Source organism: Petaurus breviceps, unplaced genomic scaffold (assembly GCF_028583685.1).
Source record: "Petaurus breviceps papuanus isolate PSGF00001 unplaced genomic scaffold, PetGlider_PUasm1.0 90769, whole genome shotgun sequence".
Classification (NCBI taxonomy): domain Eukaryota; kingdom Metazoa; phylum Chordata; class Mammalia; order Diprotodontia; family Petauridae; genus Petaurus; species Petaurus breviceps.
This window is the reverse complement of record NW_027187341.1, coordinates 8,881,983-8,893,408: the sequence shown is the minus strand read 5'-3', so window position 1 is coordinate 8,893,408 and position 11,426 is coordinate 8,881,983. Positions and strand designations below refer to the sequence as shown.

The window sequence follows — 11,426 nt, the reverse complement described above, 5'->3', positions numbered from 1 at the left end:
CTCCTCATTGGCTTTTTGGGACTCTTTTGCCATTTGAGTTAGTCTATCTGTTAAAGTGTTATTTTCTTCAGTACATATATATATAAATATATATATATACATATATATGTATATATATATATATATATATATATATATATATATACTATGTTATTGTTTTACATTAGCTAGACATGTATAACCTATACTGAACTGCTTATCTTCCCAATAAGGGTGGGTAACAAGGGAGGAAGGGAATGAATCTGGAATTCAAAGTTTTAAAATCAAATGTTTAAATATATATATATATATATATATATATATATATATATATATATAATTAATATTATTTTACATGTAACTGGGAAATAAGATATACAGGCACTGGGGCATATAGGTCCACCATGCCCTACTGGAAAAGTCGAAAGGGGTATGGGAGAGAGCAGATTGTAGGAGGGGATATCCTGTGAGACTGCTATTTTGGGGCAGTGGGTAGGGGAAAAATGGGGAGAAATTTGTTAATCAAAATCTGGCGGAAATGAATGATGTAAATCAGAAGTTAATAAAGCATTTGAAAATGAAAAAAAAAAAGAGTGATTACAAGAGAATGAAAATGTCACTTTCCAAGATCCCTCTTAGGGCCAAACTTGATAATGTAAAGTTAATACAACTTATTATTACTGAATATTTTGGCAGGAGTACATTTTACCATTTTACCTCCATGAATTTTAATTGTAAACTAATTGATGTATTTGGGCTGAATATCCTTGACTCCAGTTGAACATTTTCTTTGCAAAGCTACTTAGATGGTTTGCCATTTCCTCTCTTCAGCTTATTTTACAGATGGAGAAAGCGAGGCAAACAGGGTTAAGTGATTTTGTCATGGTCATACAGCTAATAAGTTTCTGAGGTCATATTTCAACTCTCATAGATGAGTCTTCTCAACTCTAGGCCTGACTTTCTATCCACTGCACCATATAGCTTTCCCACAGCATTCATGGAGGTCATTAGCCTGGGTCCCTAGAAAGATGGCACTACTCTCAAGATTAATAGGAAAAAGGAAATAATTTGGCCAAGGAGACAGTGAGTTGTTTTCAATGTGTTGAGTTTAAAATACTTATAAAACACAAAATTTGAGCTTTAAATGGGCGGTTGGAGAATGCAAGATTGGAGGTCAATAGCGAATTTAGAGCTAGACAAATAAATCAGAGAATAATTAGTATAGAAATAATTGTGTTCAACCAAAGCATTCCCATTAACGAACCTGTAAAGGAATTTGGTGAAGCTGTGAGCTGGGGGAACGTATATTTCTCAACCGCTGTCTTTCGTCACATTCCTTATACCCGTGTTTCCCTGATAATAAGACCTATCCCAAAAATAAGCCCTCCCTTTACTGTGTAAGATTCCTCTAAAACAAGCCCTCCCCCGAAAATAAGCCCTATTGAGATTGCTACTGTAGTGAAGGTGATCCCCTGCGCTACACGCTACATGACGGTACCCTCTGTATGCACCGTTCCCCCCCTGCCCCTCCCGTGAAACGCACGCCGCACTCCGAGCTGCATCCAATCAGAGCTGCAGCAGTGATTTGCTTGCTGGTACATTTTTTTGTTCACATTTACCTGTTTATTAAAATTGCTGTCAATGTTCATTAAAATAAACCCTCCCCTGAAAATAAACCCTCTGGTGTTTTTCTGTCCAAAAAAAATAATAAGACAGTGTCTTATTATCGGGGAAACACGGTATTTTATGAAATTCACAGGTTCTGTGCTCTGGAGGAAAGATTGAAAAGCATTGGTAGCATTGACCTTCCAAACCACAAACCAAATCACTTTTCTGTCTGTGAATAACACAAGGAATACTCTTGAAGAAAATCACTTATGTAATGTGACTTTAAGCCAGAACTTTGGGAACTGAGAGACTATATTCAATCTTGAAATCTTCACAATAACTTATGTGTTTGTTTGTTTGTGTTTTGGCTTCCTCACCCCCCCCCACCCCCCAAGGACTGGTTGCACAGTACAATGATACAAACGTATCTCAATAAGATTTGACAATGGATGGAATCAACTAGGCTAGTTAATACATTTTCCCCTAATGTTCATTTTTATATCTGAATTTGTCCTTGACTAGCCTAGTATATAAAAACCTTGGGTGAATTTACCTCCTTTCAAGTTCCAGTAAGGCACTGGAGACTTTCATTTAGAAAGTAGTTGATACAATCAGAAAATAGATTTGGACACCCAAAATTCAAAACTTTTCCTAAAATCCATCAGTAATCTACAATATATAATTAATCTACAGATTAAAGCTAATAAGTTTCCATTCATCTCCTGAATAATGAGCATCCCTCTTTCTAATAGATTTGTTGAAACTTTACCTGAGTAGTATATGAATTAATGTACTTGCAAGTCACTTTCTAAGCAAGCCAATTCCTTTTTTTTTCTTTTTGAAATGGGGAGGGCAGGGCAGCTGGGGTTAAGTGACTTGCCCAAGGTCAAATGGCTAGTAAGTGTTAAGTGTCTGAGCTCAAATTTGAACTCAGGTCCTCCTGGCTCCAGGGCCAATGCTCTATTCACTGTGCCACCTAGCCACTCCAAAATTACAAATTCTTGATATTTTAAGATACTCAATAGGATAATCAGGATGAAGAGAATTAATTTAACTTTCAAGTATCAGTTCCATCCTAGTAGATATGATAGCCAAGATGTGGAAGCTAAAGCTTCTTAGTATCGACCTGGGTGATTGTGAGGAATTCATAATCTATTCATGCCTAAATAATTTTCTGGAGACTGAAGTAATTCTCTGAAAACATTAAGATCACAGAAAGATTAATTCTCGATGTCTGAGTTATAGCTGCTAAATTCCTTTTTGTACTAAATAGATTTTTAAATCTATCAATAAGATATCATAGTGTAGGATATTTATCTGTTTAATATGAGCTTTTCTGATTGAACAGGTATTGGCCCACATTATTTTAAAATTTTGTTTTCTTGCCCATTGATCCAGATGCTTAGATGACAGTTCCATTTTGCAAATCACAAGGATAAATAAATTGGTTAACATTTTAGGTCTGGTTCGTATACAGAATCAGAAAATAAAACCTATTGCATTTGAAAGGGCACTAATTACATTTTTGGATCAATTAATTTCCCTGTCTTTCCCAAATCGACTTTTTCCTTCAGACTTGGCAACAATGTATATTTTGATCTCTCTGATTGTGACCTTTTAGTGATTGAGGTTGTTTTGCCCACCCCATATTGTGATTGCCTACTTTGGACAACATTCCCACACAGAGATCACAGGAGGAAAAACATGTTACAACTGGTGTCCCTTGTGATATTAATAGATCCCCTAGGTGTGTGCAGAACTTCCACCTGTCTCTTTGGCACTGATAAGTATTTCAGAGTTCCTTTGTCTTTCCTTATTGTTTCAGTTGTTCAGGGAATACAAAATGAACCAGAGAAAATTACATAAAAATAGAAAGTCAGTAATTAAATAAACTCGATAGAAGCAAAGACACTTAAAAGATTATTCCCAACGTATTTCTCAAGGCTATAAGGAACACACAAACACAGACACACACACACATGCACTCACGCACACGCACACACATCAGACTGATGATGTTCTTGTCATATGTTATTTTCATTACATTGATTTTCTTTTTAGTTGTTTAAACTATCTTACATTTTGGCAATCACTGATCTCTTATGAATCCCTATAATGTTCATTGTCTTACAATATCATTTGCAATGTTTTCTATTTTATTTATATAAGTCAGCAGTCTTTATTAAACATTTCACTGCATGCAAAGCATTATCTTATTTTTCTTAACCTAACAGATTATAGGACATAAGAGAGAATAACATACTAAAAAAACATTTTTTTTGGACTAACCATGTGATTTCAATTTTTCATGGAACAACTAATGATGAAACCCCCTCTACCAACAGAAGTTGGTTCTTGATTTGCCTACAATGCTATAGCGGCTTGCCCAAGGACACAAAGCAGATATATGTCAGAGAGAGGGTTTGAAGCAAGCTGGGTGGGAAGCAACACATGGAGTCCCATAGTAAGTCTTTATCTGTTTCTGCTGTTTTGATGAGGCCTCTTAAATATTCTGGAGACATAAGAAGATGAGAGTTGTGCTGAGAAGCTGAAGCTTGTAGGATTTGCCAGAGGTCAGGGGTTAACTGTTGTGGAGCAGGATGATAGGAGAATTGGGGCAGGCTGAGTCAATCCTTCCACTCCTATCACAGACCAAAAATATTTTGAGCCAGGATGCTGTGGAAGAGTGTTGGGAGCAGTTCAAATTAATTTTACTCCCAAATAAATTGATCTATAATGAAACTGACAATCCTTCAGAAAATAAAGCAAAACAAAACAAAGTATTGCTTGAGGAGGAAGCTTTTGACACTCTAAAGGAAGGAACTTCCTTGTGTACTACTTTTATGTCCTTGCTTGGACTGCTTTTATTTGATAGGTCATGCGTTATCTTTTTGTTTGTTTGTTTGCTTGTTTGAAGCATGGTTTCTCTGAGCCATAAGAATCCTAGAGGTACATTGCACAAATGTAGAAACATCTCTTTAGATAGGGTCTCAGATGGGAACTGAACCTAGAACTCTTGACTTTAATTGTTGCACTCTATCCATAGGGAGTGAGCAAAGACTTAGAAGTGAGAAAGCATGGGATATGGTTGAAGAATATTGAGATCTGTTTGATGCCTGTGAGTCTTGCCTCCCCAAAAAAAGATTTGAAATCTTTTTGAGAATGGGAGTATTTTGCTGTTTCCTCTCTATCTCTTTTAGCTCTTACCAGAACGTTAAGCACATATTAGGTAATCAACAAGTACTTTTTAAATATAAAAAAATTGTCATATTGAGTCAAAGATATTGAATATATGTGATTTATAAATTTATAATTTAGAAGAATAGGACCTCACAAGGATTGCTTGTGAGGAAGCAATATGGCAGAGCTGAAATAAATGACTCTACCCTGAGTCAGAACTGGAATAATGAAAACAAGAGATGAAATATACACCCTGACTAATCATGGCCCAAGCAGGAGGAGAAAGTAACTCTTCCATCTCATTTACAAATTGCCAACTAGAAAAAGAACAAAAAGGAAAGTTTGATAGATATGGGAGACAGAGAGAGCAGTAAAAATTGAAATCAGGTAGAAGTATATAATAAGAGTTAAAAGGAAGTTAAAAAAAGTTATCTAGTGTAAAGCATGCATGAGGTAAGGAAACAAAGAAGGAAAAAGAATAAAGGTAAAATAAAGGGTATGGGAAAGCAGTGGCCTCAATAATGTAGAAGAAATGAGGGAGAAAGGGTGGCAAGGAGGATTTAGGATATGTATCCCTGGAATACTAAGCTCCTTTGTTATTGTGTAGAGATAGATTCAGAAGACTAAATATTATGAAACAAAATCCCCAATTTGGATCATGCCCAAACCATGCATACAAAATGAAAAGCAATGTCAAATGGCATCTTGTGCAAAGATCAAGGGTATAGTAATGGCTATAAGGAATAATAAAGAGAATAACTATTCCCATCATAAGCCTGATTGTCCTTGGCTATACTCACCAAACCACCATCAACTTTTGAATAAAATATTAGTTGACAGTTAATTCAGAAAGGCTTCAGACAAAAGAACTAAAAATTCCTCAGCTATCTCTCTTTATTAAAGCAACAAGCTATTGATACTGACCCTGTTCATTTTAATTCAAGTGATGTTATCATCTCATCATTGGAGAAAATAAACACAAAAAGCTTTGCTTAAGAAAATTTACAGGTGAAATTTAAAGGACACTGAATACTTTCATTTAGTGTATTTTCACCACCATATTATCAGTATGATGCAAAATATTTATTTTCTGCCTCGCTGAAATTTTGGAGTTAGTGTAAATATTTTAAAAGACTGTTAAATAAATATTAAAATCAAATCTGAAAAGAAATTTGGTAGAAAAGAAGTGGTGTGAAGAATAAGTTGGATGATAGGTCATAAATTTAGATTTGAAAAGGACCTTAGAGTTTATCTAAACCTCCCTTTCATTTCCTAGATGAAGAAATTGATGCTCAGGAAAGTGAGGGGACTTGCCCAAGGTCCTGTAGTCAATATACACCAGAAGTATGATATGAACCCATGTTCTTTTGACTCTAAATTTAACACTCTTTCTACTGCATTAAGAACATCTATTTGTTGATTTTTAAAAATCCTACTTTGTAGCATGTATACTTGTATAGTTATTTAAATTTTGTAGAAGATTTTCCCTTAAACAACAACAAACTTTTTTTCCCCTAAATAATCATGTCACAAATATGGTACAAACACTGTCTCCAGTTTTGTGGATGAGAAACCCAAGATAGAAAACGGGGTGGGGGGGTGATACAGCAGAAAGAACACCAAGTCTGGAAACAGATCTGGATTCAATCCTGCCTCTGGAGTTTACTATCTTTTTTGTTTTTGTTTGTTTGTTTGTTTGCTTTTTGGAGGGCAATTGAGATTAAGTGACTTGCCCAAGGTCACACAACTAGTTAAATGTCTGAGACTGGGTTTGAACTCAGGTCCTCCTGACTCCAGGGCCTGTGCTCTATTCACTGGGTCATCTAGCTGTCCAGAGTTTACTATCTTTAAAATCATGTAAATCACACCCTCCATGGACTTCAGTTTCCTTATCTATACACTAAGTTTGTCAGACTATGTAACTTTTGAGGTTGCTCCCACCTCGGGATATAATCTAAATATTCTTATATCTTCCTCCTGTACTCCACCAATTCAGCAAAAATCTGTATAAATGTGTGATTTATTGCCACTCATCACATTGAAAGTAATTTTCAGAGCTAAGAATTGAAACTAGGTCCTTCTTACTCAGTTATCATCATCATCAACATCATCATCATCATTATTCAGCGCTCTTCCCCTTTAAGAGCAAAACAAATTAACTAATTTTGCCTAAAGAAAATTGAGTTTTCTTCTGGCCAGCTCTCCCAAGAGAGGAGCTCGGAGGAGTGGCTAGGCTAGGCTACAAGGAAAGGGGCGTGGACGCTGGTGGAGGGGGTGGGGAGAGGACTAGCCTGGGCTAGTCCTCCTGCCTATTATGCTACAATCTAAGTGGGCTTGTCCCAGAGGTGGTGCCTAGGCAAGACCCGGCGCAGGAAGGGATATGGGGCGGCCTAGGCCTCCTTCCTCTCCTTTCATGTTGGCTTTAGGAAAGACCATGCACTTGGGCCTCCTGCCCTCCAGCCCCCACCCCTCGCCTCCCCCCCAACCCCGTGTCAGGTGGCGGGGACGACCAGAGGGGAGCCAAACTGCACATGGGCCCTGGAAGAAAACGAGACTTTTCCCCTGTTTCCTGGAACCAGTACTTTGACTCCATGGAAGGCGTGGTGGTGGAGAATGAAACTGACAAAGATACTTTTTGAATTTAGAAGAGTGGCTCAGAGGGCCCGGTCTTGCTGCTGCTACATGGAGGACGCCACTCTGCCCTCTCCTAGGCTGTGTTCACTGAGGCAATCATTAGCAGAATTCATTGTTGGATTGTGGCATTGAATCTGAAGAGTCACCGCAAGACAAAAGTCAAGAATTCCAAAGATCTGTCTGCAGAAACTATGGCAAAGGATGTAGGGAACGTTGCTGAAGCTAGGTATGGAGATCCTCCTCCTCCTCCTATCATGCTGATTGGTCACAGCACGGGAGGTGCCATTGCAGTCCATACAGCAGCATCCAATTTGGTGCCAAGTTTATTGGGTCTCTGTACCGCGGTGAAGGTACCGCAATGGATGCTCTAAATAGCACGCAGACTTTCTTAGGAGGTCTCCCGAAAACCTTCAGTTCCCTGGAGAATGTAAAGAGTGGCCAAATACGGAATCTGGAATCTGCTCGAGTTTCAATGGTTGTCCAAGTCAAACAATGTGAAGGGGCTCTAAGTCCTGAAGTCTCTAAAACCATGGTGGAAGGGATCGTAGAGGAAGAAGAGGAGGGTGAAGAAGCAAGTGAAACTGTTAATAAAAGAAAGAAGAAGAATGATACTGAGACCAAGAAGGACCACCCGTACACCTGGGCAATCGAACTGGCAAAAACAGGAATGTACTGGGGTGGTTGGTTCAGAGGCTTATCCAATCTCTTTAGCTATCCTACCCCTAAGCTACTGCTTCTGGCAGGTGTTGACAGGCTAGATAAAGATCTCACAACTGGCCAGATGAAAGGAAATTTTCAGATGCAGGTCCTTCCTCAGTGTGGGCATGTTGTTCATGAAGATGCTCCTGACAAGGTAGCTGAAGCTGTTGCAACTTTCTTGATTCCTGGCAGGTTTACAGAGCCTGTTGGTGGATTTCAGTGAGTCTTCCCTGGCGGTTAGTGTACTGACATCCTTTAGCACCAAGATCCATTGTAAATATACCACACCAGAGGGCACTGTGATATAGCTGTATCTTCCTCACTTTGTCCCCAGCCCAGCCACAAGACATCAGCTCATTGCTAGAACTAGTGTCCCCAACACATGTAAAATGTCTATACATATTCTTGACAAAACATATTCTTCAAGATCTCTGATAGGCATCAGTCTCCCCAATTCCAAACTTCTTCTAGGCCCCAAAAGTTTCTTGTCTCTTCCCATCTCACCCCACCCTATGCACGCCCCCCCAAAAAAGAGGCCATATTTCCAAAACCAAAATGACCAGTCGTAGGGTGGAGGTGCCACATTTTTAGCACTTTGGCTGAAGTCCCTAAGTGAGCTCCTTGCTTTCAGGGACCCTAACTGGGCCCTGCCAGTCTCCTCCTGGGGAGACAGGGTGGTGACCTAGTTCAATGCTGGGAAGTCTCTTTGCCAGTCTTGGGGTGACAATGGGAAGGATAAAGGTAATGAAGGGAACTTTTCTTTGGCTTAGCCTTAGATATCCAAAGTATTCATGAAAATTACTTCAGTCATGTTTACGGATGAGGAACCTTTTTTCCTTCAAATAAAATGACCAGTCAGGTTACTATTTTCTCCATGGTTTGATCCTTTCAGCACACTCTAGAGGCTGATATATGCTTCTACCCCAGGGGTGACAGCAACCCAGACTTAGGCACAATTCCTAGTATGGGTTAGGCACATGGGATCAGGGAGAGAGGATGCTGCATGTACCAGGGCCTGCCAAGGAAACCAGGTAGGGTCCAATCCAAGCACATTATGCCACCATCTTCTACTTAACCCATACATTGTATATTGTACTATCATATCTCTCAGACCCAGACTATACTGTACTCTCAACAAACTGCCCACACCACATACTGAGCTCTGGCTGTCTTATATTACTCCGTCTCAGGGGGGTAATCACCCACCAGCTCCCCTTGGCTGGATTTTCTACCTCCCCAGTGCTACCCTATCTGCCACTAATTGGCCTTGCTTGAATGAGTGCATTCTATCCAGGGAGTTGCCAGGATTACGCCCATTGAGTTGTGGCGTGGTGCAAAGTGTGTGTTTGCCTTTCCCAAATCTGCCTCTTCATAGCCTGAGTAGTTCCCATGGGTTTTCTTTCATAGAAGCAGCACAGCTGACCCCTCCTCATTCACTCCACCACAAGGGAAGATGTCATGTTACCCTAGTGTTGGGGGGGGGGGGAGGTCACCAAAAGCCATGCCTATTTTGTGTCTTAGGTGCTGTTTCTGCCCTACCCTGTTCCTCACTTCAAACCACTCTGTCCTATTACACAGTCAGGCATCTAGACCCCTCTGTCACTTTGGTATTTATGATCTTGTTTAAAGAAAACAAATATTCCCAGCCTACCTGGCCAAAAAGAAAAAGTGTGTTGAAATTTCTGGTCAATCGGTCAAACATCACATAAACTAGTATTTTTTAAAAAATAATTTGAATAATTATTTTGCATTGATCTCTCCACTTTTTTTTAACTAAAACTAATTAGTTAAAACTGTAACGCTAATGATTTATGCCTACCAAAAGACAGCTTAATTAAAGAGAAATGGAGTTTGATGACATGTTGTTACCTTTTAAAACTTGGAGTACTGACTTCTATAGTTATAGTGCTGCTAAATATGAGTATGGATACAGGATAGAGAAAGTATATGTCAGAGAAAGGAAGAAAGGTAGCCATGGGTCACATAACACTGGAGGAAAGAATAGACTATGAGACAGGTAGAGAAGGAAAATTGACTCAGGACTGGGTGCAGGAGCCAGGGATGATATTTAGAGATCCAGTGAATACTCCAGATGGAGAGCAGATACAGGCATAAACCAGACTGAGTGTCAGAACCAGAGATTCAGACAAAGCGTGAGGATTCAGATATATATCCTGTTCATTGTAGTTCAACATATGCCTCATATCTACTCTCTGAAAAGAAGAAAAAAAAGAATGGTTTTAAAATTCAGATATAAAGACTAAACAGAAAAACTTAGGAACCCAATATAGCTGTCTGGACACAGTTTTAGGCACCATCAGCACAGTGGATAATATTTAGCTTCATTTCAGGATTTATACATTTTCTGTAAAAGGAGAAAACAGTGTCCAAGGTTGACTCTTTAAGAACTAACACCTAAAGATAAATCTGAACTTACAGTTGGAGTAAAGAAGTGAAAGAGAAGTTCTTTACAGCAGTAGGAAAAGTGAGAAGAAAGACTTGTAAAAATGGCATGTAGGAAGCTTTCAGATCCAAGTGACATTTTCGTCAATAAGTGTTTAACATATTTGGGAGGGTAATGGGATGTTGTGTGTGGCTGTCCTGGGGAAGCAACACTTTCCACATGATCTTATTTTGTAGCATTAGCTTGTTTCCCCCTGGGTACTAGGCTCCTTGACAGTAGAGTCCATGGTACAAGATGTCTAGCCCATTTTATACATCTTGGGAGGATTCAGACATCTAGGTAGTTAATAAATGGTGTGTCTAAACCACTTGAAAAATGGAATACTTAGCCAAGCCAAAGAAAACTGTGGTTAAACCTCACTAATTTATTACTTTAAAATTCCCACACCCAATTCTGGGGCCAAGATTTAATAGCTGTGGGGTACAGGGAAGCCATATTTATTACCATTTTATTACCTGAACAAAATTTTCCAAAGATGCATATAGGCTACAGTTTTTGAGTACTGTAAATAATTAAACCACCTTAACATGACGTCCCATGATAAGCTATGAGGACTTTGATTGCTTATTTGCCAAATTTCTCTTTTACAAACTCTAGGGCTATCAAATAGGTCGTTAGTAAATGAACAAGATTACAATGTGCTGCCAGAGAATTCAATTATTGTCTAAAATTTTTAAGAAGCATTTTGACCTAAATAAAAGGTAAAGCAGAGGGAATTGGAAAGTAAATCTCTATTTTAGGTAGTATCTTTAATTGCAAATATATGAGGAGACCATGTGACAGAATCCAGAGTATACTGGCTCTGGGAATAGAGGACTTGAGTCCAAATCTTGCTTCTGACATTCACTGTGTGACTCTGGGC

At 38.8% G+C, this 11,426-nt stretch overlaps 1 pseudogene; it reads left to right on the top strand.

Moving 5' to 3' along the window:
- The first annotated feature begins 7,180 nt into the window (after positions 1–7,180).
- LOC138146748 (protein phosphatase methylesterase 1 pseudogene) lies at positions 7,181–8,373 on the top strand (annotated as a pseudogene).
- Positions 8,374–11,426: the final 3,053 nt, after the last annotated feature.